The 26,923-nt window shown below is 36.9% G+C and overlaps 1 long non-coding RNA gene across 1 annotated transcript; it reads right to left on the reverse strand.

The window, feature by feature from the left end:
- Positions 1 to 855: 855 nt before the first annotated feature.
- On the reverse strand, positions 856 to 24,980 carry LOC113093411 (uncharacterized). The gene is made up of 3 exons (XR_003287739.1): positions 24,762 to 24,980; positions 22,974 to 23,027; positions 856 to 1,099 (listed from the first exon to the last, which is right to left on the reverse strand). It is a non-coding gene; the product is annotated as an uncharacterized LOC113093411 (long non-coding RNA).
- Positions 24,981 to 26,923: the final 1,943 nt, after the last annotated feature.

The following is a 26,923-nucleotide window of genomic DNA, read 5'->3' on the forward strand; positions in this document are numbered from 1 at the left end:
GATTGACTTTTTCATGTTTGTTAAAATCTTCTAACTGATTGTTGTAATATTGCTGGCTCTCATGTGGCAGAAACACGTGGTTTATGATGTATGAAACAACTGTTAGATAAAAAAAGCAAATCAGCCTCTTTCATGAGGAATATAAAACCATCAACAGATAACCACCATCATCTGACCTCAGTTAGCTTGCTTTGATACCACAAATGTGTTTAACAAACACACTCTCACAGCAGCCAAAAAAGATAAACAATAGAATAAGAGTTAAGAGCCAAACTAATGGAAACACTAATCACTGTTATGGTGACACACATTAGAGTTAAACCTCTGTTAATTCTCATTAAAAACTTTTTTAGATGTCTAACAGAAATAAAGTCAGTCTGGTTAGTAATAAGTGAAGCTGGTAAAGCTGTTTGTGGAGTTGTTTAATCCTCCTCTGGTGAGATCTCCAGAGATTTAATGTCTTCTTTTATCCTCATTTGATTTCATCTAAGGTTGTGGCTGAAGTCAGTTGTAGTTCTTGTGTTTCTGCTCATCTCTTTTTCTGTTCTCTTCTTTCCTTCAGGGATTCTGCTTGTTACAGGCTTATTAAGGCTGAAATTACTTCATATTTAATATACACATATTTTGTGGCTCAGATAAGGTCCAGTTCTGTTTAATTTCTTTACTCTTGGCTGACATGTGGCATTGCTATGGTCTGCTTGTGGCTCAATTCTGGCAAACAGGAGCGGTCCGCCCAAGTGCCATCATTCCACGCTGCATGTGGGCCAGATCATCTTTCCACGGGTGCCAGATGTGGGCCGGATCTGGGCCGACAAAATGTTGCTATGTGGGTTGTAGTACAGAGAAGGGATGTAATTAAATTTTTTATAATTTAAGTTAGGTAAACAATAAACTTAAAGCTGGAACCACAAAAAGACAACAAAATTTAATATATCACAATAACACCAAAATGTTATAAAAGAAAACAGAGACATTCTTTCAGAGAATAAATGTGAACAAAATCAAAAGGTATGAGTAATCGTCCAGTAATTCAAGCAGATAGAGTATTTGATCATCGTTTTTTGGGGACATTTTCATACACCGCATTCTTCCTTGATTTCTGCAAAGAAAAAAATACACTCAATTAGGACTGTGCAGATGCAACAGTTTAGAATAAGAATATAAATTTGCTTCAAATTTATTCAGAGTGTAAATTAATTTCAAACCATTTCCACTATTAATTTTTTACAATTTATTTGACTGTATGTTTGTCTGAATGTCTTGATTATTTCAAAGTTAAGAACTGTAGCATCATCAAAGCATCACAAGAACAACAGCTAGAGGAAATAACATCATACACTTTAGTCAAACACATCACATGACTTTTTAAATGCTTGAATGAGATGCACAGTTAGAATTTTTTTTATTTATTAATGAAAAAAAAAAAACACTTTAGATGACAGTGAGCAGACCTTGGGTGAGTGGTGTGAATTTAGCCATTTTATGATGATGACTAACCAAAACCACCAAATCACCTTTAATTATAGAGATTAATGATTTGATCGGGATAATGGTTGAAACATGAGACATGAGACAAATTCCAAAGAAAGGCAACAGGATGTTGTAAATCAACTCCTAGCACCACAGTCTGAGGCAACAGGATGTTGTAAATCAACTCCTAGCACCACAGTCTGAAGCAAGATAACCAACCAACTCTTTCACAGAACAGCTTTCAACATTAACACCATTAGAACAATTATTGACAACTTCATTTCGGAGAAGAGATTGTCAAATTTGGGGCAAGTAATCCAGGTTGATAGTTATGTGTAGTGGGGTTTGAGTCTTCTGTCCTGATGTTGGGTATGTGTGGGGGTGTGGAAGGGTGTGGGTGTTTGGGGAGAGGGAAATTTTGTTGTATATTTTGTTTTGAATTCTGTCTTGTCAACTGTCTTATTGTCTTATGTATAAATGTATCAGACGTACTGTATGGTGTAGAACAAATTTCTGAAAGGATAAATAAATCTCTCTCTTGATGGTCAAAGAGATGCACAGCCTGACCATCACATGTAAACCCATGATAGTAATCAAGATAAGTTCTTTCGATTGATTTCCTCCACCCAGAAGAAATGAACCATACTGAAATTACTTTAAGGGGACCTTTTGACCTCTGGTCTCCACAGAACCTTATGTCAGAGGATGGCACAAAAATGGTCTTTTACAGATGTAGATGCACCAAAATGAACTAAAAAAAGACTTATAAAGGAATATCAGTCCATTGCTTAACTCCATATCATATACAGTAGGTACGGAAAGTATTCAGACCCCCTTAAATTTTTCACTCTTTATTATATTGCAGCCATTTGCTAAAATATTTTAAGTTCATTTTTTCCCTCAATGTACACACAGCACCTCATATTGACAAAAAAAAACACATAATTGTTGATATTTTTGCACATTTATTAAAAAAGAAAAACTTAAATATCACATGGTCCTAAGTATTCAGACCCTTTGCTCAGTATTTAGCAGAGGTGGAACTTTCAAGTCACAAGCAAGTAGGGCTGGGCGATATATCTAACGATATGATCATGCGCATCTAATCAGTAAAGCTGCTTCCGTGATCACCGCTAAAATCTCCATCACCTGCTTATAATTGGAGTGGCATTTAATAGACAGCAGAGGTGGGACTTTCAAGTAGGGCTGGGCGATATATCTAACGATATGATCATGCGCATCTAATCAGTAAAGCTGCTTCCGTGATCACCGCTAAAATCTCCATCACCTGCTTATAATTGGAGTGGCATTTAATAGACAGCAGAGGTGGGACTTTCAAGTAGGGCTGGGCGATATATCTAACGATATGATCATGCGCATCTAATCAGTAAAGCTGCTTCCGTGATCACCGCTAAAATCTCCATCACCTGCTTATAATTGGAGTGGCATTTAATAGACAGCAGAGGTGGGACTTTCAAGTAGGGCTGGGCGATATATCTAACGATATGATCATGCGCATCTAATCAGTAAAGCTGCTTCCGTGATCACCGCTAAAATCTCCATCACCTGCTTATAATTGGAGTGGCATTTAATAGACAGCAGAGGTGGGACTTTCAAGTCACAAGCAAGTCTTCAAGTCATATCCAAGTCCTCAAAGGGTTAAAGTTAATGAGATCATTAAGTGACTAATTAAATGATGATTGTACATTAGTGATGAACTTCTGCTGTTAACAATCAACATCACTGAAGTAAAGCGAAACACAAGAACTACAACTGAATTTAGCCACAGCCTTCAACTGAAAAAAAAAGTAAAAGAAAAAAAAACACTATGTCACCATAATTGTGGTCAGGGTTTGCTTTAGGTAGTCTCTTGACCCTTTTACTAATTCAAAGAAATTTGATTCAAAACAATTTCAATATTGTTTTTGCAACAAACATGTATGCATTGCTGAATCAAACCTTGTAGTGACAGATGATCTTATGCTTTTTCTGCTTATAACTCATGTTGATTTGGACATCATGAGATAGTCTTCTTTGGATTGTTGACTGACATTCAGCTTTTACCAGAGTTGGGACTTTCAAGTCACAAGCAAGTCTTCAAGTCATATCCCAAGTCCTCAAAGGGTTAAAGTTAATGAGATAATTAAGTGACTAATTAAATGATGATTGTGCATTAATGATGAACACCTTGAGAATTACAGAGGATCAGATGTTGATGTTTTATTGGTTTAAAGTGATGCAACCATAATGGAGATCAGTGTTTGCTTTAGTGGGGCTCTTGACCCTTGACTGTCATGTTAGATCTCTTTATGTAGCATTGCATGAGGTGCTGTAAAGCAGCGAGAAGAAATTAATCTGTATGTGATAGGTGGTCAGATTACAATCGAATGAACATTAGCTCTATTTAAGTTTAGCATAATCAACCCAGTAAATCAACACTATGGAAAAAAAATTAAAGTGAATTTTAAATCTACTAAGTGCATACAAAATTTGAAAAACTATACTCTGTAGACACACACAGACATCAAGAACCAGCATATGACTCTCAACAGTGGTGACAATCAACAAAATGTTGCATGCTGGGTAAAACCTTAGTAAAAACTCCCGTCATGCACTGCAGTATGAAAAATTGTCACCACTGTTGAGGATCGTGTGATAAGTGTGTTTGTCTAAAAACCTGAACTGATTGGCTCCTTTTGTGTCTTTCAACAATGAAGCATTGTGATTTTTTTTTTTTTTACTTCAGTTCAGTAATAGCTGAGTGTCAGTCTACTATCCAAAGATAAACACAATTTCATGATGTTCAGTCATCATGAGTTATAAGCAGAAAAAGCATAAGATCATCTGTTACTGCAAGGTTCGACTCAGCAATGCATACATGTTTGTTGCGAAAAACAATATTGCAATTGTTTTGAATCAAATTGGTTTGAATTAGTAAAAGGGTCAAGACACTACTTAAAGCAAACCTTGACCACAATTATGGTGACATAGTGTTTTTTTTTCTTTTACTTTTTTTTTTTTCAGTTGAAGGCTGTGGCTAAATTCAGTTGTAGTTCTTGTGTTTGTCTTTACTTCAGTGATGTTGATTGTTGACAGCAGATGTTCATCACTAATGCACAATCATCATTTAATTATTCACTTAATTATCTCTTTAGCTTTAACCCTTTGAGGACTTGAATATGACTTGAAGACTTGCTTGTGACTTGAAAGTCCCACCTCTGATAGACAGAGCCGTAGATCGCTGACAAGCCACGCCATATCGCGTTCATTATCGAAGGCGATTCATCTGCGGTAATGAACGCGATATGGCGTGGCTTGTCAGCGATCTACGGCTCTGTCTATTAAATGCCACTCCAATTATAAGCAGGTGATGGAGATTTTAGCGGTGATCACAGAAGCAGCTTTACTGATTAGATGCGCATGATCATATCGTTAGATATATCGCCCAGCCCTACTTTCAAGTCACAAGCAAGTCTTCAAGTCATATCCAAGTCCTCAAAGGGTTAAAGTTAATGAGATAATTAAGTGACTAATTAAATGATGATTGTACATTAGTGATGAACTTCTGCTGTTAACAATCAACATCACTGAAGTAAAGAGAAACACAAGAACTGCAACTGAATTTAGCCACAGCTTTCAACTGAAAAAAAAAAAAAAAAAAAAAACTATGCCACCATATTTGTGGTCAAGGTTTGCTTTAGGCAGTCTCTTGACCCTTTTACTAATTCAAAGCATTTTGCTTCAAAACAACTTCAACATTGTTTTCGCAACAAACATGTATGCATTGCTGAATCAAACCTTGTAGTGACAGATGATCTTATGCTTTTTCTGTTTGTAACTCATGTTGACTTGGACATCATGAGATAGTCTTCTTTGGATTGTTGACTGACATTCAGCTTTTACCAGAGTTGGGACTTTCAAGTCACAAGCAAGTCTTTAAGTCATATCCCAAGTCCTCAAAGGGTTAAAGTTAATGAGATAATTAAGTGACTAATTAAATGATGATTGTGCATTAATGATGAACACCTGCTGTTCTTGAGAATTACAGAGGATCAGATGTTGGTGTTTTATTGGTTAAAGTGATGCAACCATAATGGAGATGAGTGTTTGCTTTAGTGGGGCTCTTGACCCTTGACTGTCATGTTAGATCTCTTTATGTAGCATTGCATGAGGTGCTGTAAAGCAGAGAGAAGAAATTAATCTGTATATGATAGGTGGTCAGATTACAATCAAATTAACATTAGCTCTATTTAAGTTTAGCATAATCAACCCAGTAAAACTACACTATGGAAAAAAAATTTAAGTGAGTGAATTTTAAATCTACTAAGTGCATACAAAATTTGAAAAACTATACTCTGTAGAGTTGTGACGTTCGCGAACGAACCGATTCTTTTGAACGGCTCATAAACATGAACGATGGGAGCCGAGTCGCGGCTGGAGGAGAGCCGTTCTTTCTGTCGTTCTTTTTTCCTATGCGTGTTTCACACAGATTCATACAAATGAGCTCCTCCGCGAGACAGAACAGTTATAGGGGAGGGGCGCACCCAGCGCAGGCCAACCCTTTATAGCGTGATGATATTAGTTATTAGTTGTGCACGCATCCTTCACGTGAGTACTCCAGTGGAAAAAAAACCCTGCGTTCCTCTGTCATTGGGTAGGCCATAAAGGAACTGCTTTGTATTTATTTACATTGCATTTTGTGTTCATTTAAAACTTGTTCTTTTAAAAACATTAAAAATGTTCTTTTGTGATACTGTTCTTGTATTGAAATTTTTCACTAAAAGCTGTTTTCCACAGACATTCATTGCAGCCGGCTTTGTTTTTGATGTTTATTTGTGAGTAGGTATTGCATGAATAACATAAGTCAACGTAGCTTTACACTCACACACACACACTTTGTACTAAAGGTAAATCCAAAATAGTGATGTCACTGTCTAAGCAGAGGGATTTGTGCAACCCTATGGAATATAGTCCACACATGACAAATGAGGTAATAATCAATATTTCAGAATAATTCAAACTCAGATATTGGTGTGTGATATCCGAGTTTTAATTATTTGACTACAAATCTCACCTCATCATTCCTCCCAGTGATTATTTCCAGGATAAACTGAGATTCTTAAAACTGACTAGATATTTAAAAAGAGCCAAAAGAGCCGTTCTTTTGAACGGCTCTTTGAAAGGAACGGATCGCGAAGATCCGGATCCCCTCAAAGAGCCATAAATCCCATCACTAATACTCTGTAGACACACACAGACATCAAGTACCAGCATATGACTCTCAACAGTGGTGACAATCAACAAAATGTTGCATGCTGGGTAAAACCTTAGTAAAAACTCCCGTCATGCACTGCGGTATTAAAATTGTCACCACTGTTGAGGATCGTGTGATAAGTGTGTTTGTCTAAAAACCTGAACTGATTGACTCCTTTTGTGTCTTTCAACATTGAAGCATTGTGATGTTTTTTTATTTTTTTTACTTCAGTTCAGTAATAGCTGAGTGTCAGTCTACTATCCAAAGATAAACACAATTTCATGATGTTCAGTCATCATGAGTTACAAGCAGAAAAAGCATAAGATCATCTATTACTGCCAGGTTCGACTCAGCAATGCACATGTTTGTTGCAAAAACAATATTGCAATTGTTTTGAATCAAATTGGTTTGAATTAGTAAAAGGGTCAAGACACTACTTAAAGCAAACCTTGACCACAATTATGGTGGCATAGTGTTTTTTTTTTTTTTTTCAGTTGAAGGCTGTGGCTAAATTCAGTTGTAGTTCTTGTGTTTCTCTTTACTTCAGTGATGTTGATTGTTAACAGCAGGTGTTCATCACTAATGCACAATCATCAAACAATGATCTCCATTATGGTTGCATCACTTTAACCAATAAAACATCAACATCTGATCCTCTGTAATTCTCAATAACAGCAGATGTTCATCACTAATGCACAATCATCATTTAATTAGTCACTTAATTATCTCATTAACTTTAACCCTTTGAGGACTTGGATATGACTTGAACACTTGCTTGTGACTTGAAAGTCCCACCTCTGGTATTTAGTAGATGCACCCTTTTGATCTAATACAGCCACATAACAGATCTAATACAGTCTTTTTTGGGAAAGATGCAACCAGTTTTTCACACCTGGATTTGGGGATCTTCTGCCATTCCTCCTTGCAGATCCTCTCCAGTTCTGTCAGGTTGGATGGTAAACGTTGGTGGACAGCCATTTTCAGGTCTCTCCAGAGATGCTCAATTGGGTTTATGTCAGGGCTCTGGCTGGGCCATTCAAGAACAGTCACGGAGTTGTTGTGAAGCCACTCCTTCGTTATTTTAGTTGTGTGCTTAGGGTCATTGTCTTGTTGGAAGGTGAAACTTCGGCCCAGTCTGAGGTCCTGAGCCCTCTGGAGAAGGTTTTTTTTTCCAGGATATCCCTGTACTTGGCCGCATTCATCTTTCTCTGTCCCTGCATCTGAAAAACACCCCCACAGCATGATGCTGCCACCACCATGCTTAACCGTTGGGACTGTATTGGACAGATGATGAGCAGTGCCTGTTTTTTTCCACACATACCGCTTAGAATTAAGGCCAAAAAGTTCTATCTTGGTCTCATCAGCCCAGAGAATCCTTCAGGTGTTTTTTTTTTTTTTTAGCAAACTCCATGCGGGCTTTCATGTGTCTTGCACTGAGGAGAGGCTTCCGTCGGGCCACTCTGCCATAAAGCCCCGACTGGTGGAGGGCTGCAGTGATAGTTGACTTTCTACAACTTTCTCCCATCTCCCGACTGCATCTCTGGAGCTCAGCCACAGTGATCTTTGTGTTCTTCTTTACCTCTCTTACCAAGGCTCTTCTCCCCCAATAGCTCAGTTTGGCCGGACGGCCAGCTCTTGGAAGGGTTCTGGTAATCACAAACGTCTTCCATTTAAGGATTATGGAGGCTACTGTGCTCTTAGGAACCTTAAGTGCAGCAGAAATGTTTTTGTAACCTTGGCCAGATCTGTGCCTTGCAACAATTCTGTCTCTGAGCTCTTCAGGCAGTTCCTTTGACCTCATGATTCTCATTGGCTCTGACATGCACAGTGAGCTGTGAGGTCTTATATAGACAGGTGTGTGGCTTTCCTAATCAAGTCCAATCAGTATAATCAAACACAGCTGGACTCAAATTAAGGTGTAGAACCATCTCAAGGATGATCAGAAGAAATGGACAGCACCTGAGTTTAATATATGTGTGTCACAGCAAAGGGTCTGAATACTTAGGACTAGGGCTGGGGAATATATCTAACGATATGATCATGCGCATCTAATCAGTAAAGCTGCTTCCGTGATCATCGCTAAAATCTCCATCACCTGCTTATAATTGGAGTGGCATTTAATAGACAGAGCCGTAGATCGCTGACAAGCCACGCCATATCGCGTTCATTATAATGAACGCGATATGGCGTGGCTTGTCAGCTATCTACGGCTCTGTCTATCAGAGGTGGGACTTTCAAGTCACAAGCAAGTCTTCAAGTCATATTCAAGTCCTCAAAGGGTTAAAGCTAAAGAGATAATTAAGTGACTAATTAAATGATGATTGTGCATTAGTGATGAACACCTGCTGTCAACAATCAACATCACTGAAGTAAAGAGAAACACAAGAACTACAACTGAATTTAGCCACAGCCTTCAACTGAAAAAAAAGTAAACGAAAAAAAACAAACACTATGTCACCATAATTGTGGTCAAGGTTTGCTTTAAGTAGTGTCTTGACCCTTTTACTAATTCAAACCAATTTGATTCAAAACAATTGCAATATTGTTTTTGCAACAAACATGTATGCATTGTTGAGTCGAACCTTGCAGTAACAGATGATCTTATGTGTTTTCTAATTATAACTCATGATGACTGAACATCATGAAATTGTGTTTATCTTGGATAGTAGACTGACACTCAGCTATTACTGAACTGAAGTAAAAAAAAAAAAATCTAAATGTTGAAAGACACAAAAGGAGACAATCAGTTCAGGTTTTTAGACAAACACACTTATCACACGATCCTCAACAGTGGTGACAATTTTTCATACTCCAGTGCATGACGGGAGTTTTTACCCAGCATGCAACATTTTGTTGATTGTCACCACTGTTGAGAGTCATATGCTGGTTCTTGATGTCTGTGTGTGTCTACAGAGTATAGATTTTCAAATTTTGTATGCACTTAGTAGATTTAAAATTCACTTACTTTAATTTTTTTTCCATAGTGTAGTTTAACTGAGTTGATTATGCTAAACTTAAATAAATTAATTTCGTCTTGCTGCTTTACAGCACCACATGCAATGCTACATAAAGAGATCTAACATGAAAGTCAAGGGTCAAGAGCCCCACTAAAGCACACGCTGATCTCCATTATGGTTGCATCACTTTAACCAATAAAACATCAACATCTGATCCTCTGTAATTCTCAAGAACAGCAGGTGTTCATCATTAATGCACAATCATCATTTAATTAGTCACTTAATTATCTCATTAACTTTAACCCTTTGAGGACTTGGGATATGACTTGAAGACTTGCTTGTGACTTGAAAGTCCCAACTCTGGTAAAAGCTGAATGTCAGTCAACAATCCAAAGAAGACTATCTCATGATGTCCAAATCAACATGAGTTATAAGCAGAAAAAGCATAAGATCATCTGTCACTACAAGGTTTGATTCAGCAATGCATACATGTTTGTTGCAAAAACAATGTTGAAGTTGTTTTGAATCAAATTACTTTGAATTAGTAAAAGGGTCAAGAGACTACCTAAAGCAAACCCTGACCACAAATATGGTGGCATAGTGTTTTTTTTTTTTTTTTCAGTTGAAGGCTGTGGCTAAATTCAGTTGTAGTTCTTGTGTTTCTCTTTACTTCAGTGATGTTGATTGTTAACAGCAGATGTTCATCACTAATGTACAATCATCATTTAATTAGTCACTTAATTATCTCATTAACTTTAACCCTTTGAGGACTTGGGATATGACTTGAAGACTTGCTTGTGACTTGAAAGTCCCACCTCTGATAGACAGAGCCGTAGATCGCTGACAAGCCACGCCATATCGCGTTCATATCGAAGGCGATTCATCTGCGATAATGAACGCGATATGGCGTGGCTTGTCAGCGATCTACGGCTCTGTCTATTAAATGCCACTCCAATTATAAGCAGGTGATGGCGACTTTAGCGGTGATCACGGAAGCAGCTTTACTGATTAGATGCGCATGATCATATCGTTAGATATATCGCCCAGCCCTACTTAGGACCATGTGATATTTCAGTTTTTCTTTTTTAATAAATCTGCAAAAATGTCAACAATTCTGTGTTTTTCTGTCAATATGGGGTGCTGTGTGTACATTACTGAGGAAAATAAAATGAAATTAAATGATTCTGAATACTTTCCGTACCCACTGTATGATTACAGTAAAGGGGGTCGCACACCGGACGAGAAGCGTCGCGTCACGCCACGTCTTTAAAATTCGAACACATTATTCTCTATGAGCGTACACACACCGGCGGCACCATTCGGTGTCTGTCCCCAGCGCCCAGCTACGACTCAGAACGCGGTTCAAATTTCTGCCGTGCCACAGAGCGCCATCTGCATAGTTTTATATTAAAAAAAAACAGATGTTATAAACTGAAACTGAAACTAAAATACAGTACATTTGTTTCATTCAAATAAAACATTAAAAAGTGTTTGGTTATGTTTTCAGTAAGGCTGCACAGTTGCCTAGACAACAGATACAACAAAACAATAACAGACTTATTATACCACTGATCTATAATATAGATCAGTGATTATAACACAGATTATTTTCATTAATTAACGTTCAAAACTCAGCTTTTATCAATTAAAATCATATATTTAAAATAATAATAATAGATGAAGTTAAAACTCTCCCATCTTGCTGCGAAATTGAGCTCACGCATATAGAATGTGCGCGTCCGGTGTGCGATGCCTCGAGTTGTCCTAAATGTGGCGCGATGTGGCGCGATGCGACGCGGCGCTTTTCGTCCGGTGTGCGACCGCCTTAACGCAATTACTTTTGACAGTAACTAATACTGTTACTTCAAATACTGCATTATTTTTAAATAAATTAACTCCGTTACGTTACCATTCGCGAACGAATCGTTTAATTTAACCGGTTCTTCTTAGTGAACTGGTTGAACCAGTTCACCAAATCGAACTGAATTGTTTGAAACAGTTCACTCCTCCAATAAGCATTAATCCACAAATTCCTTAAGCTGTTAACTTTTTTAACATGACTGACACTCCCTCTGAGTCAGAATAAACCAATATCTCGGAGTAATTCATGTACTTAAAGGGGGGGTGAAATGCTCGTTTTCCCTCAATATCCTGTTAATCTTGAGTACCTATAGAGTAGTACTGCATCCTTCATAACTCCAAAAAGTCTTTAGTTTTATTATATTTATAAGAGAAAGATAGTCTGTACCATTATTTTCCCGGAAAAACAAGAGCGGCTGGAGGCGTGATGTGTGGGCGGAGCTAAAGAATCATGAGCGCGAGTAGTCTTTTGCGTTGAGAGAGTTTGGAAGTTGTGACATTACCGTGAGGAAAAAACCATCATCTAAAACAAACCATGGCTAACAGTCAGATTCAGCCGTATATTTATGATCCAGAATCAGATCCCGAGGCTGAAATTTAACAAGAGCAGCAGCAGCAATGACTACAGCACACTGAAAACCCTAATAAGTTGACTGAACTAAATTTATTGAGTAAACTTGTTGCCTCAATTTAATTGAGTAATGGAGTCTCCCAAAACTTACATATTTAAGTTTATTTAACTTGAAGGTTTTGTAGTTTAAATGTTGATACATGATTCATTTGAAGTCACCATTGTGGTGGAAAGTGTTGGTTAATGCCGCGTTTCCACCAAAATTACCCGGAACATTTTTACCAGGAACTTTTTTCCCCCCAGACCTGTTGCTTTCTGCGTTTCCACCGCGGTGTAAAGTACCGGGAAGATTAGGCAAATGACTGGTGACGTAGGTCCGTGCGCGTTTCTCAATACAAAGTACTGCTGAAAAAAAAAAAAAAAAAAAAAGTACGCTGATTTTGGACGTGCATCATCGGTAGGTCAGACTTTGTGCATTCGACTGGGGAGTGTGATGTCCGCAACGATGCAAGTCCGGTAAATCTATAAACAGCAGTGTAATTATATACTATATATATATGAAACGAAATATTATATAAATTTGCCTTTTTTATTTTCATTTTAACATATAGATAAATTGAATACAGGCCAAAGAAAACCTGTTAGGTATACCCCGCAGCTGAATTATATTTTATGTATAACCATTAAAGACACATCAGAGCCAGCGGCACATATCAGAAGGTCTATCCCAGGAGAGGCTGTTTCTCGGCGGATATATGAGGACTGAGCTCCCGCTGATCGAGTGGAGCTCACCGTCGCAGAGATCGGCGAAACACATTTTTAAATAGGCGCTGTCTTTATAAATAAACCACAGATTTGAGTTTTAAACAACTACATTCTCGCCTGAAATACTTTTAAAATTACATTTCATGACACAATAACAGTAATATTTGAAAATGATCCGAATAAATGGTGTTTGAACTCAACCAATCAGAATGTTTAGCGCCAAAGTCCCGCCCCCGAAAGTTCCTGAACTTTGAAAAAGTACCACCTCGCCAGCAGGGACTTTCTGAGGGGCATTTTTTTACCCGGAACTTTATTTAGTTCCTGGTTCCTGCGGTGGAAACACACCAAGTACCAGGCCAAAGTCCCTAGTTCCTGGGTAAAGCTCCTGCGGTGGAAACGCGGCTTTAGTTGGGATCTTGGTCCAGTTACTTCTTGTGTTAATTTGTCTCTTGCTGCTGTAACAGTGTATTTTAAAACGCTGTTTTAGTGGTGAAAAAAGACAAATTTAAATGAGCTCAGGTGTTATTTGATGTTTTTGTTGATGAGAAACTCATCGCATAAAACGTATTTGAGATCATAAAATAAGTTTTGTTTGATATTTTTAACAGGCACCAGGAGTAAAATACTTATTTTAAAGATGGACGAAATGAATGTGTTTGAAATAATTTGAGTAAAAGAATCAATCAAGTTTTCACACACACAGACTTCTAGATGTAGCATATGCATCACAATAATGGTGACAAACAAAAGAGCTCCATAGCACAAACTCCTTATTTTCCAGCCTTTTTTGTTCTGATTGTCACCATTGATGTGATGCATATCCAAAATCTTGATGTCTGTTTGTGACGACATGATCGGTTTTCTAAAAGTAAGTACATTGTTTTATCTACAAAGTTTAGATCCATAAAAGTATATCCATAGTTGCAGCAATACATTTTATTTTACTATAATTAGTCACCATTACAAGCAAGATATGTGTATGTTAGATCTCAACTCTCTTTGCTACAGTAACAGTGTTTTACAACACACAAGTTACAGCAGCAAGAGACAAGCTAACACCAACAAAAAGCTGATAACATCTCAGCTCTTTTAAACGTCATCTTTCTTCACCACAAAAACAGCATTTTTAAAACATACTGTTATAGCAGCAAGAGACAAGCGAACATAAGAAGTATCTGGACCAAGATCCCAACTAAACCAAACACTTTCCACCACAATGGTGACTTCAAATGAATCATGTATGCACATTTAAACCTCTGTTAATTCTCAATAAGAGCTTCTCTAGATGTCTGACAGAAATAAAGTCACAGAACCTTGTAAGGAGGATATGTGAACATCTATATCGGATGTACAGAAGACATAAAAAACATTCTCTCCTCAATGGATGTCTTTTCAATGTCTGCAAAGACATAAAAATACTTTTTTTTTTACAGTGCAGTATAGGGTTTACTGTATTTTCATGAATATTGTGACAGTTTGTCAAAAGGTCAAAGTTTAAATATGCTGTTATTTGTTTTACTTCAGTGTGCTGTCAAAAATAAGAACATCATTTTCAGTTAAATTTACATGTTGAGTTAACAAATATATAAGTGCGCTTGAAATTAGTACCAAGTTAAGTGAACATAATTGTTTAAGAACATTAAATAAGCATCAAGTTTGGTGAACTGAGTGATTTAAGTACAATCTACAAAACCGTCAAGTTAAATAAACTTAAATATGTAAGTTTTGGGAGACTCCATTACTCAATTAAATTGAGGCAACGAGTTTACTCAATCAATTTAGTTCAGTCAACTTATTAGGGTTTTCAGTGTACAGTCTACAAAACCGTCAAGTTAAATAAACTTAAATATGTAAGTTTTGGGAGACTCCATTACTCAATTAAATTGAGGCAATGAGTTTACTCAATCAATTTAGTTCTGAAGGAGTGGATGCCAAGTTGCCATATCCTTCATACTTATATTATATTATATTATTACATGATTTCTTGTTTGACTATTAATCAAGTTATAGCAAGAGTGAAATGTGTAACCTAATGTGTGCTGTATTTCTTTTCCTCAAGATTAATGTCCGCATATTATGTGTGTGTGTCCAACCGTAATGATAAGACACTCGCCAGTGCTAGAAAGCCTTGAATTTTAGATAAGTTCTCTGTGTATGTGTGTTAGTATCTGTCTGTACAGGGAGAAGCTCAGACAGTCCCAGGACAAACGATCAACTGCCGGTGTCCAGCATATCAGATCTACGTCTTTGGAGAGTTTATCTAGGTTTTGGAACCAATCAGAATTTTGTTGACTCATGTATTGACGCAATTAGTATCCTCTGTCAGGGTATAACTGTGGTTGATTTTGTATTGTACTGGGGGCGGCCTGCGAACTCCTTCGAGAGTGTTGAAGCTGACTTCTGCTGATGAAATTGCAAACTATTTTCTTCAAGTAAAATTATTATTTTTAATTGAACTCATCTCTGACTCCTGGTCTTCATTGCGACATATCTGGTCCTTGGGTTTTAACTGTAAATTCCCCTACAGTTATGGTGGAGGATTCGCGGGCAATAGTTCTTTGGTGACATCCCTGATCAATCATCAAACCAAGGTAGGAAAGATTTTAGATTTAATATTATTGGTTAGGGACTGTCTGTAAGTGGAGGGGGTCGAGAGAAGGAGGAACGATAGACTCACTCAGACGTGAGGGGGTAGACACCAGCTCCAGGGTGGAGTAGGTAAATTGGTGTCACAATATACCTGTAAATAAGTAACCTTGTGAGTATAAGGGGTACTAGTACACATCGGTAGGTCTTGATATAAGATATTTAGAGATGTGTACAGTTACAGAGGGAACAGGTGCACACCTATAGGTCTTAGAGAGAGACGTAAAAATTTGTTTCTAGGTGTGCTGCACAGTCCAGGGGGGGACAAAACGCATTCTTAACAGGCATGTGAACCCGTAAAGGGCAGTGCTGGGTCAAGCACCGAGGGACAAGGGACACATAGGGCCGTAAATAGGCAGTGCTGGGTCAAGCACAGAGAGCCAAAAAGCACGAGAGGCCATAAAGGGCAGTGCATTTACGGCCGGGTAAGCCAAAGTAGGGGGTATGGGAAATCCCGAGAAGAATGTAAGACACTAGACGGGGTTCTAGTCGTATCTCGCTCTTCCAACTCTCGATCACCCACCATTACAGACAGGGGCGCCCCGAGCTTAGAAATAGGCCAGGTCAGTGGTTAGGGAAAAGAGTATCCAAAATTAGTGTTTAAAAATAAATAGTGATAATTCATATGTGCACCTATAAAAATATAGGGATATATGCAAAGGGAAAGTATTGATTGATCTGGGATGCCTCAGGAACAACCCCAAAAGAGCTAAAATGTAGTTTTCATGACCCTGATTGGATTGGACCAGTATATGGAAATTCTGGAATATACTTTGCAATTTCATCACGCAGAAGTCAAGTGCTGTTGGTAAGATCGCCGCCTCAATATGTTTTTGGTTTATGATAGAAATATGACTGACAAATTAGGTAACCTGGGCAGCCCTGATAGAAATAATGAAACAGAAGAGAGCAAATGCTGTAAACAGTTTGGCTCTGAAGCTCTGACTTTAAAAATATTCTCTGAATTCATTGAAAGAATGGTCAGTCTGAGCTTTGATTCTGATTGTAATGTTAAAACAAAAACTTGATTGACTTTAAACTTTAAAGAACCAGAGAGAAATAAAAATGTATAAATGTATGTGCCGATTTGTTAAAAATAATCCCAGAAGTAACTGAGTGATGATTTAATCTGATTCTCTGTGCATAGAAGGTTCAAATGACAAAGAATGATATCATAAGATCTGTTCTAGTTCCTATATAATTGTTGAAAGTCCTGACAGGGCATACTGAACAGAATTCTGGGTTAGTAAAAAAAATAAAAACTGAAGGCACACAAATTGGCAGTGGCATTTTGGAAAAACTTAGAAGCTTATGTTTTGCTTTAAAAGATAAAATTGCTTTGACTACAATGAAGCAGTTGTTTTATCTCATGCTGGCCCCCACCATGACTCTGGCTTAAGCTTTAAAAGTACCAGACACATGTTCTGAGTGAAAAATTGGTAATTCCTATATTTACTAATGTTTGGCCAAAAGATTAATTTTATTGTTGGATTGCAAAATTGTAGTCACGCAGCATCATAAAAAAAAAGAAAAAGAAGAGAAAAGAAAATTATAATTTTTTGTTTATGAGATGATAAAGTTGTAAACAAGTAACATAAACGGGGGTTTCAAAGTAACTTTGAAAACAGCATGCTAGCAAGACCCAAAGTAATATACCTGGGTCAGATAACCTCTGACAGATTTAAAACCCATGTTGAAATTCAGAAGCCATGGCCAGAATTAAGTGAATGAATAAATACAAGTTGATGTAAAAGTAATGACAATGACTGCAAAGAACTTTGAGAAACATTTGAGTTGCGAAAATAAAGTAAAAATACAAATATAAAGATGTTTTTTTTTTAATGCATATAATTTCTGACAAGTTTTGTAAAATGATAGTATGATGAAATTATGTTAAAAATGAATGATAATGCATTGTTACGAGTTCTGAATCCCTCTGAGTTCTCTCTCTCTCTCATTCAAAGTAAGCTAAAATGCCGTTATCTGAGCCTGTGTTTAAGTGATAAGATATTTATAGTACAGCACAGTGTTTCAGTCAAATCATAGGCAGAGATGCTAAAGGACATGCTAAAAAGAGTTCAGATTTAATGCATTAAGAGGGCAATTGGTAGTTAAATGTTCAACTGCCCAATGCATGTAAGAAATAAGAGATTATAAAAATAATGAATAACAATTTAGGAGCAATTGTTGGCTATTTGTTCTATGACCAGTAACTTATCTGTCTTATTTTTTTAGTCTCCACCATCATACAGGGCCTGATGGCTGCAGCTACAGAAGCAACAGAAAATTACAATGAATGGACGGGTGTAAAAAAATAAATAAATAAATAAATTCACTGAGTAATCTCAGCATGATAGTTTGGAGGTATCCAATTGAGTTTAGCGATTAAATATTAGTTTTGATTAACCTTTTTCAATGTTTTAACACTAGTAGGTGCTGTCAATGGCTCTCATGGTTCTTGAGTGCACCTTTCCTAAGCTGCAGGAAATACTGGATTCTGGAAGAAGACTGTCGAGGATGTTGCAATGGGAAAGAGTGGTTACCAGTGTGCATGAGGTGATTTCTCAATGACGGGTAAGATCTTCTTCTGGCCAATAGGGGACAACCTAAGGCAGGGGGTCACCGCCACTGGGCACCTGCCCTGAAGGGAGGTGTTTAATGTGAGATGGTAGTGGAGTTGAGCGGATGCTTGATAGGCCTAGAGCATCATTACGAGAGGAACTGTATGAAGTACAGCAATCTGCCTCAAAATGTGAGCTCCTCCAGACCTGATCACCAGCAACCACATTCCTTAATTGATTGTTGTGACAAGAGTCCACAACTTGATGCAACTATACCAGTGGATCACACCCTGAGGACAAGGAGCTTATTTATAAAAAGTTAATGGCAATGGGCTTTCAAGAACCATCTGAGACCATGTGATGACAGCCATTATTTTGAGACAAAAATTTCTTATAAGGCTAAAATGATATTGAACTAATATGTCTATATCATAGTCTTTACTCATGCAGGTCATTAGGCATGACACAAGATAATAACAAGATATGGTGGTGGCTAAAAATGAAGACTGCTTCTGCTTAATCAAGAGATGGTTTAGATAACAAAGGTTAAGGGAATTAAGCATGTAAGGTAAAAATAATTTTAAAGAAATGTTCCTAGCATTATGTATTTTAAACAGTTTAAACTGAGATTTTAGATCTAGAAACTTTGACATTTTTAACTTATTTGAATAATTTAGGGTTATATGTTGTAATGAATTTTATATTATAGTCTAAGTTAAAGTTTGGCAAAAATTGTCAAAATAAATAAATAATATTTTGCACAGTAAGAGAGAGAGAGAGAGAGTGCTTGAGTGGAGGCAGGGATGGTGCTTTTCTTCTATTATTGGCCTGCTAAGAAAGAGTAACCAAAACAGAGCAATGATTTTAAGACCAAAACAACCCAGCTGATTTTTCTCAAAATAAAAATCATTAATGAACAGGCAAATTTTGAGATTAGATAAGAGATTAGGTACAAACTTGGTAAAATGCACAGACAATGTTTGAGTTTAAATCCTTCCGATTTAATACCAAAAGGAAAACCTTAAATATGAGCTGTTAAAATATAAATGTGTCAAGTATGTGCATGCATGAGGATGTCTATATATATATTATTGGGGGACAATTCTGTTCCTGTTTTGTTTCAATTGAGTCACTAACTTCTGGAATGAGTGTTTTATCATTACAGATGTGTTAAGTGAAATTACTTTACAGAAGTCGATAATTCTGAGTGAAACTAATGAAAAGACAATGCCAAACATGGGACGAGCTTTAAGTGGATTGGTTATTCAGCTCTGTCTGCTACTGGTAATAATGACTTGTTTTGTCTTTTATAATACTGATTTAAATCACTCTCTGGATTAATATGTTAAAGAGTGTTTATATGATTGGATTTGTGAAATTTAAGTTTGCCGTCCAAAAATGGGTTTAAAATCCATGCCTAAATTTAAATGAGGGTCTAAATTTTAACAAGTTAACACTTTGTTGTTTGAATGGTGAAGGTAAATATTTTAGACTTGACGGCAGAAAAACAGTGACAGATTGGCTAAGTCACTAACCAAATTATCCAGAGAGCACACTCACATAAAGAAGCCTGGTGGGAAAACAAAGGAGTGAATCCTGTTTATGTAATATAGTGCAAAAGCAAAAGCAGCTGTAAGGCTTTGTGGCTCTTCAAGGTCTGAATGACGCAATAGTTTGGTTTATGTAGAACAGAGATAAGTTGAACAAAAACGTGTGGATAGCCCCTTAATGGAGCAAATCCATAACAAGAGGTTTGAATTAATTGAAATAGCATAGCAAAAAAAAAATAATAATAATAATAATAAATTTTGTTTGAACAAAACAATTGTAATAGGCTCTATGGAGCTGCTTATGAACACCTGTCAGGTCAAATCAAATTAATATTGTGAACACTGACAGGGCTTTTTGATAATGTATACTGTTTCAATACAGTTTTACAGAAACTGAGGATGTCTCTTTAATAAATATTTGGGCGTTTAGAACTAAGTAATAGTATTGTTCATTTAGTAATAGTATTGGGAAACCTGTGTGCTCTTTTTCAGTTTATAATAATTTTGAGTAAATAAATATCACTGCCAAATGACAAACATGAACGAGGGTTTTTAAGACATTGATCACGTTGCTGACCTGTAAGCATTTATCACTGACAAAACAGTGAGAACTAAATTAACTTTATACAAATTATTGAGGATTTGCTTCTGAATGTGTCGTTAATATAGTCTGAGTACAGTAATATGGTATGATAATTGACAAGATTTGCATAAAAAAAGTAATAATAAGGCAATAAGTATGATTAACAGTAATGACATGGTATAAAAATACATGCATGACAATAAGTGGAAAGGTTAGTTGTATTTTAAAAGTTAGACACTTCGATACTTAAAATGTAATTTTGACCAAATGTTGTTAACAATGACAAGTTTAGGTTTATGGTTCATGTATGTTTAAACAGCATGTGAACTATGATGACTGCAACTGGATTCGTGGTGAAAGTAAAACTTAATAAAAGGGCTATTAAGTAATAAACTAGGAACTGCTCTAGGTTTTGGAGGAAATAATGATTAAGATTATTTTTATTTTTAAAGATGGCTCAATATTGATCTTACTTATTTATGGTTTGTTTATTTTTGTGTTTTTAACACCAAGTTTGGAGTGAAAGGGTATAATGGATGTTCAATCCCTCTAATTGCACCATTGATCTGGAAAATTATAGATTTTCATAACATAAGGGTCTCTTTACTGGGATTTAGGTTATAAGCAATGTCTATATTTGGTATTTGTGAAGTGACTGAGGGTCTGACATATGTCAGGAATGCAATAACAGTGGTTATTCATTTAGCCCGGCTTCCAGAGAATAATATATATATACGTTTATTGTAATGAGTTTATTTTACGATATGACCAAATTAACTAAAATTCATCATATTTGTATAAGACATGTTAAAAGAAAACAAATAAGGCAAATATCCTTCTTAAGGGTTAAAAAAAAAAAATTAATTGGTTATAGTGTATGCGGTTTTCTTTAATGATTTGTTAAATCTGGTTAATGAATATGCAAATTTAGTCTTAAGGCTGTTGGATTAATGTTTTGTTTTAGAGGGTAAGTGTGAAGTAGCTGTAGTAGGAAGAGAGGTATTTACAAAGATATGTTGATGAAAGTATATATGGATGGAGGACACTTTTCCAGGTAGAGGGACACAGAATGATTCACTGGAAAAGACATTATGTGAAGAAAGACTAGTGCAAGTGCAGATATTGTGGGATTAAGTAAGTAGATGAATGTATATGGGAAGTAAGAATGTATATGGGAAGTATTTTGTACAAAATAATGTGTTTATTAATAGAAAATGTCAGCCAGTACCAGAGATCTTAAGTATATGCAGATGTTTAAGTTGACCAACAGCCTGCATTATTAGCATGCATCACAACGACACCTGACCTTATTTATTAGACCAGATGTGGGGTATTGGACCCCACATTGATCTAAAACGGGGGACTGAAGGAGTGGATGCCAAGTTGCCATATCCTTCATACTTATATTATATTATATTATTACATGATTTCTTGTTTGACTATTAATCAAGTTATAGCAAGAGTGAAATGTGTAACCTAATGTGTGCTGTATTTCTTTTCCTCAAGATTAATGTCCGCATATTATGTGTGTGTGTCCAACCGTAATGATAAGACACTCGCCAGTGCTAGAAAGCCTTGAATTTTAGATAAGTTCTCTGTGTATGTGTGTTAGTATCTGTCTGTACAGGGAGAAGCTCAGACAGTCCCAGGACAAACGATCAACTGCCAGTGTCCAGCATATCAGATCTACGTCTTTGGAGAGTTTATCTAGGTTTTGGAACCAATCAGAATTTTGTTGACTCATGTATTGACGCAATTAGTATCCTCTGTCAGGGTATAACTGTGGTTGATTTTGTATTGTACTGGGGGCGGCCTGCGAACTCCTTCGAGAGTGTTGAAGCTGACTTCTGCTGATGAAATTGCAAACTATTTTCTTCAAGTAAAATTATTATTTTTAATTGAACTCATCTCTGACTCCTGGTCTTCATTGCGACATATCTGGTCCTTGGGTTTTAACTGTAAATTCCCCTACAGTTCATTCAACTTATTAGGGTTTTCGATCTAACGAGTTAAGCAGTAACTTTAGCTGCCATGTTCTTTCGCTCAAAGGAAAACGATTGGGCCACTTCATCAAATACTTAAGTTGTCGTTTCAATAATCATCTAAAAATCACGTACCACAAGGATTTAAATTAACATATTTCACCAGTAGAAATCATGCAAAACAACTTTATATCTACATAATTTTAGTCACCGAACATAGTACACAAAGAAATTGTAGTTCAGCAACCAAACAGACCAAAAGGGACGAATTTTGTAACCCACCAATCAGTGCTTTTGTTCTCTTGTTGCTAGGCAGAATTTCTCCCATGGCCAATCACATTAAAGAAAGAACAGAGTGACGTTGAGTTTTTCGAAAGGATTACTCATGATTTTGAGCTCACAACACTTGAAATCTTAAATTTATGCATTTTTAGGTAAATTAGTTAAATTAACTCATATTTTTAAGTGACAGGACCAAAATGCAAAATTTTAAGTAATGTTTAGTCAACATTACTTGATTTTTTTAAGTCAAGGCAACATTAGGGTTTACAGTGCAGGACGTCTCTATGTGGTATGTATTGAAACTGTATATATTTGCTTAGCGGTTTTGGAAAATGACTAAGTTCCACTTTATGTTGTCTTTTTTTCTTTTTTTTTTAAGCTATACATGTGGAAAGTGCGGTTTGATGCCAACATCGCATGTTGTTTACTTGATGTGCTTACGCGCCAATAGTTAAGTTAACAACACAGAGATATTGAAGCAGTTTTACTCACCGCCTGCGGTTCCAACACACGATCATGACCCTTTTTCGTTGGGACTGCATTATCCTTAAGAAATAAACGATACACAAATCCGGCATAAAACTGGGCCTTGTTTGTAAAACAAGCATCTTCGAAATGCAGGGAACAAACACAAACACTTGCACAACTCCGTTGATGCTCTGTAAAAATAAACTCCATCCACTGGTCCCTTAATGCTGTTTTTTTTGGGGGGGGGGGGGGGTGATCTGTGCAGGGTTGTCTATACTGATGATACTGTGCATGTGTGATTCAGCGTAAAGCCGACTGACTCACAGCGCGTCTGAACCGAACTGATTCTTTTTGTGATTGAATTTGAACTGATTCTGTGCTAATGTCATGAGCGTGGGTAAACCGAGGGCTTGAAATGAAGGGCAATCTGGCGAAACGTTAAGTTCATTTAATAATAAATACATTGCAATGGATTATGTATAGTAAGTGTATCATGGTTTATCTGCTGATGACATTTATTTACTTTATATCTTCAAGACTTAAATCCTCCTATGCACATTATTGCTGTTACTGTATTTGGGTGCGTTGTTGCAAAACTTAATTGTAAATTTTTCATGATTATGAGGTTTTTAACTGACTAAAGTTATGATTATTGACTTTATATATTTGAACTTCCCATCACTATAACACATGGTGCATTGTCCGTTACTTTTTTTAATTAATTCATTTTTGCTTAAGTGTAGCCTACAGCCTAACCGGTTTGCAGCAGTGACACATTGTAGGATTGGTGGATGCCAACCACTGTAAACACGAAGACGCACCGTGGGTGTGTTTCCGTTATTCAAGTATATGTGCGGCAGTCATGGTGAGTCAAGGCGAGCGAGAGCAATGAGTTTCTCAAATTTGACATATGCTCATTATTTCACTTCAGTTGAACATAAAGACAAAAACCTTTTAAGGGGCGGTCACACTAGACTTTAAACGTGTGAAATTATTTCGGACGCCGCTCCGAATATGGGCGGGAGCAAGATAAAATGGTCTTTCCTCAATTATCACATGGATTAATATGTAATTGTACTGTGTCTTTTCCGACGGCGTCGAAAGCGTCTTATTATATTGTACTCTCTGTATCTCTCTCTCTATTGAGAATGAGGAGATGCGTCACGGTAGCTTGCTGTCACGTGACGAATTGAGCCCGCCCACCATTTTGGGAGGATACGCTATTGGTTGCCAGGGGCAACAGTGTAAGAGCGATACAGAGAAGGATACAAATTGTAACGGATATACGGATAGAAATTACGAGAAATTACATAAATAAATACATATATATAATATAGAAATTAAGAAGAAATGGAGAAGAATGCGGCAAAAGAAAAGGGTCCTTACAGGGAGAAACTTACTACCAATGCCAAACAGAGGTATTTAGAGAAACTGGCTAATATTAAAAACGTCGACCCAGCCTGCAGCTGAATGAAACAAAGACCTAGACTCTTTACCACCTTGCACTTACATGGAAATAGTTAATTACTTGGTTTTTGGCATCAGTTATTACACTATGCTAGAATTCAAAAGCCTGAAATCCTTGGAAAGTTACAAGACATTGTGCTGCGGCTGGGTGCGCGACTTGGTCATCTACAAGCCCCCAAACTGTGAAAACACCGTTGTACTGGCAAAGGTAAGTTGCTTCACCTTTTGTCAAGTCACTTTTAATTATATAGTGCTTTTTACAATCCAGATTGTATCAAAGCAGATTAATAATATAATAATAATAACAACAGTAAAATAACAAAGTTTGTTTCTGCTGTAACTTACAGCAGCTCTGGATCAAACATGGTGGCGTTCAGTTCAAATGAAATGCTTTTTCCATGTAGGGAAACGAAAAAACTGTAACAAATGGTTCCTATGGTTTCCACGACAATCGTGTGAGACACTGGAGCAGTTTTTTACACAGCAGTGTTTTCCAGGCATTCTAGAATAGTGCGACAACCTCCTCTACTACCAATGTAAACAATGAACTGTGCTGGCGGGTATCCTCCCAAAATGCCGGAAAGGGGAGGAGACGCGGTCTCTGGGGGCGGGGCGCTGTGTCGTGATGACATCTCCTCATACACAATATATAAATATATTCTTACACCCTAAGCAATAAAAAATTATAAAAGGTCCTCATTCAAATGTACCATCTGTTCCTGTTTACACTGACACTAACCATGCAGCTTTTTTTTTTTCTTTTTATAATCTTTTAAATATGTACTATATAAAATAGGACGCTGCGCTACAGCTAAAGTTATATAGCGCTTCCTTTATTTTTGAATTTCTGTAACGTTACAGAGAGGTCACGCAGTGACGTATCGATCTTCTACTTGTCCCAACGCTTCACGTGATGCGAATTCGCAGGTCAGAGTTCACCAAACTTGAACTTTGGAACACAGCGAAATGCAAAATTTTTTGCATGAGCTTGCGTTTCCGGTCTGACGCATTCACATGCGTATGAATGGAAGTCAATGGAACGAAAAGTGCAGTGTGACCGCCCCATCAGTCAAATGTGAGCTGTGTCTTTCTGGTTCGAATGTACGGAGCCCCGCACGTCACCCGTAAGAAAAAAAATCATTCCGTGGCAACGGTTTTGCAATCCGTCCTGTTAGTTCATAAACCATACTCACGAATTCATAAACTGTTCCCTCGGTTTAACAAATCGTGCCCACGGATTAACAAACCGTCCCCATGAATTTACAATCCATGCACTCAGATTTTGTAAACCATACCCTCTGTTTTAGAATCTGTACCCACAAATTCATTATCTGTGCACACGCTTTCGCTATCCGTTCCCTCTGATTTATAAACTGTACTCACAGATTCATGCAGCAAACTCCTACGTGTTAACATAAAGTTTTAATGAATATTATTATGTGGAATAGGTTTACAGCAAAGTGTCTTTAGTGATTCTCTTTCAAGTGTAGTAAGAGGTGGAATACAACGATTGAATAAGAAGATGTGCATCAAAATCTTGTTTAATTTGTGATAATCTAAGCACTTGATTATTATTATAAAATAAACCTGGCTTTGTGACTGACTCTGGAGTAATTTGTTCTTCTTTTTTAAGTTGTTTTGGATAAAAGTTCCTTATGCATAAACTGTAGGTATAATAATATATAATAATGATAAAAAATAATAGTTATTTTATTATTATTATTTTAATTTATAGGCTTAAACAATGAGTGCACTTGAGACAGTAAAAAATGTTTGTCATAAAATAATTCATGAATGCCTTATTTTTTAAATAACCTTTTACAGTTTTGGAAATGTTTGTGTACTATTCTTTCTTAACATTAAGACTTATTTTGTTGTAATGATTAGGCCTATTATAACATTACATTCAGTTAGAAAAGAAATGACAACATAACCGGTACATTGTTTGTTTTGTATTGCTTTTTACCTAGCTTTTATTTTAGGCTATAAAACACAGGTGGCTGTGTCTTATCCTATTGGTGATTAATGTCTCCGTCTCCTCTCCACCAGTAAGGTAGTGTGTGGTGGGCGTTCTGGCACAATATGGCTGCCGTCGCATCATCCAGGTGGATGCTGCACACTGGTGGTGGATGAGAAGATAGCCCCTGTCTATGTAAAGCGCCTTGAGTGCCTAGAAAAGCGCTATATAAATGTAAGGAATTATTATTATTATTATTATAATGTAAAATAAACGCTAAAAAGCTGATCATGATCTCATGATACTATAAAAAATAATGTTTAATAAACAGATATTAATCTGCCTGTGGGGGCAAGAAGATTAGTATGTAATACCCACATAGCAACATTTTGTCGGCCCAGATCTGGCCCACATCTGGCACCTGTGGAAAGATGATCTGGCCCACATGCAGCGTGGAATGATGGCACTTGGGCGGACCGCTCCTGTTTGCCAGATTTGAGCCACAAGCAGGCCATAGCAATGCCACATGTCAGCCAAGAGTAAAGAAATT

Source organism: Carassius auratus, unplaced genomic scaffold (assembly GCF_003368295.1).
Source record: "Carassius auratus strain Wakin unplaced genomic scaffold, ASM336829v1 scaf_tig00215021, whole genome shotgun sequence".
In the NCBI taxonomy this organism is placed as follows: Eukaryota; Metazoa; Chordata; class Actinopteri; order Cypriniformes; family Cyprinidae; genus Carassius; species Carassius auratus.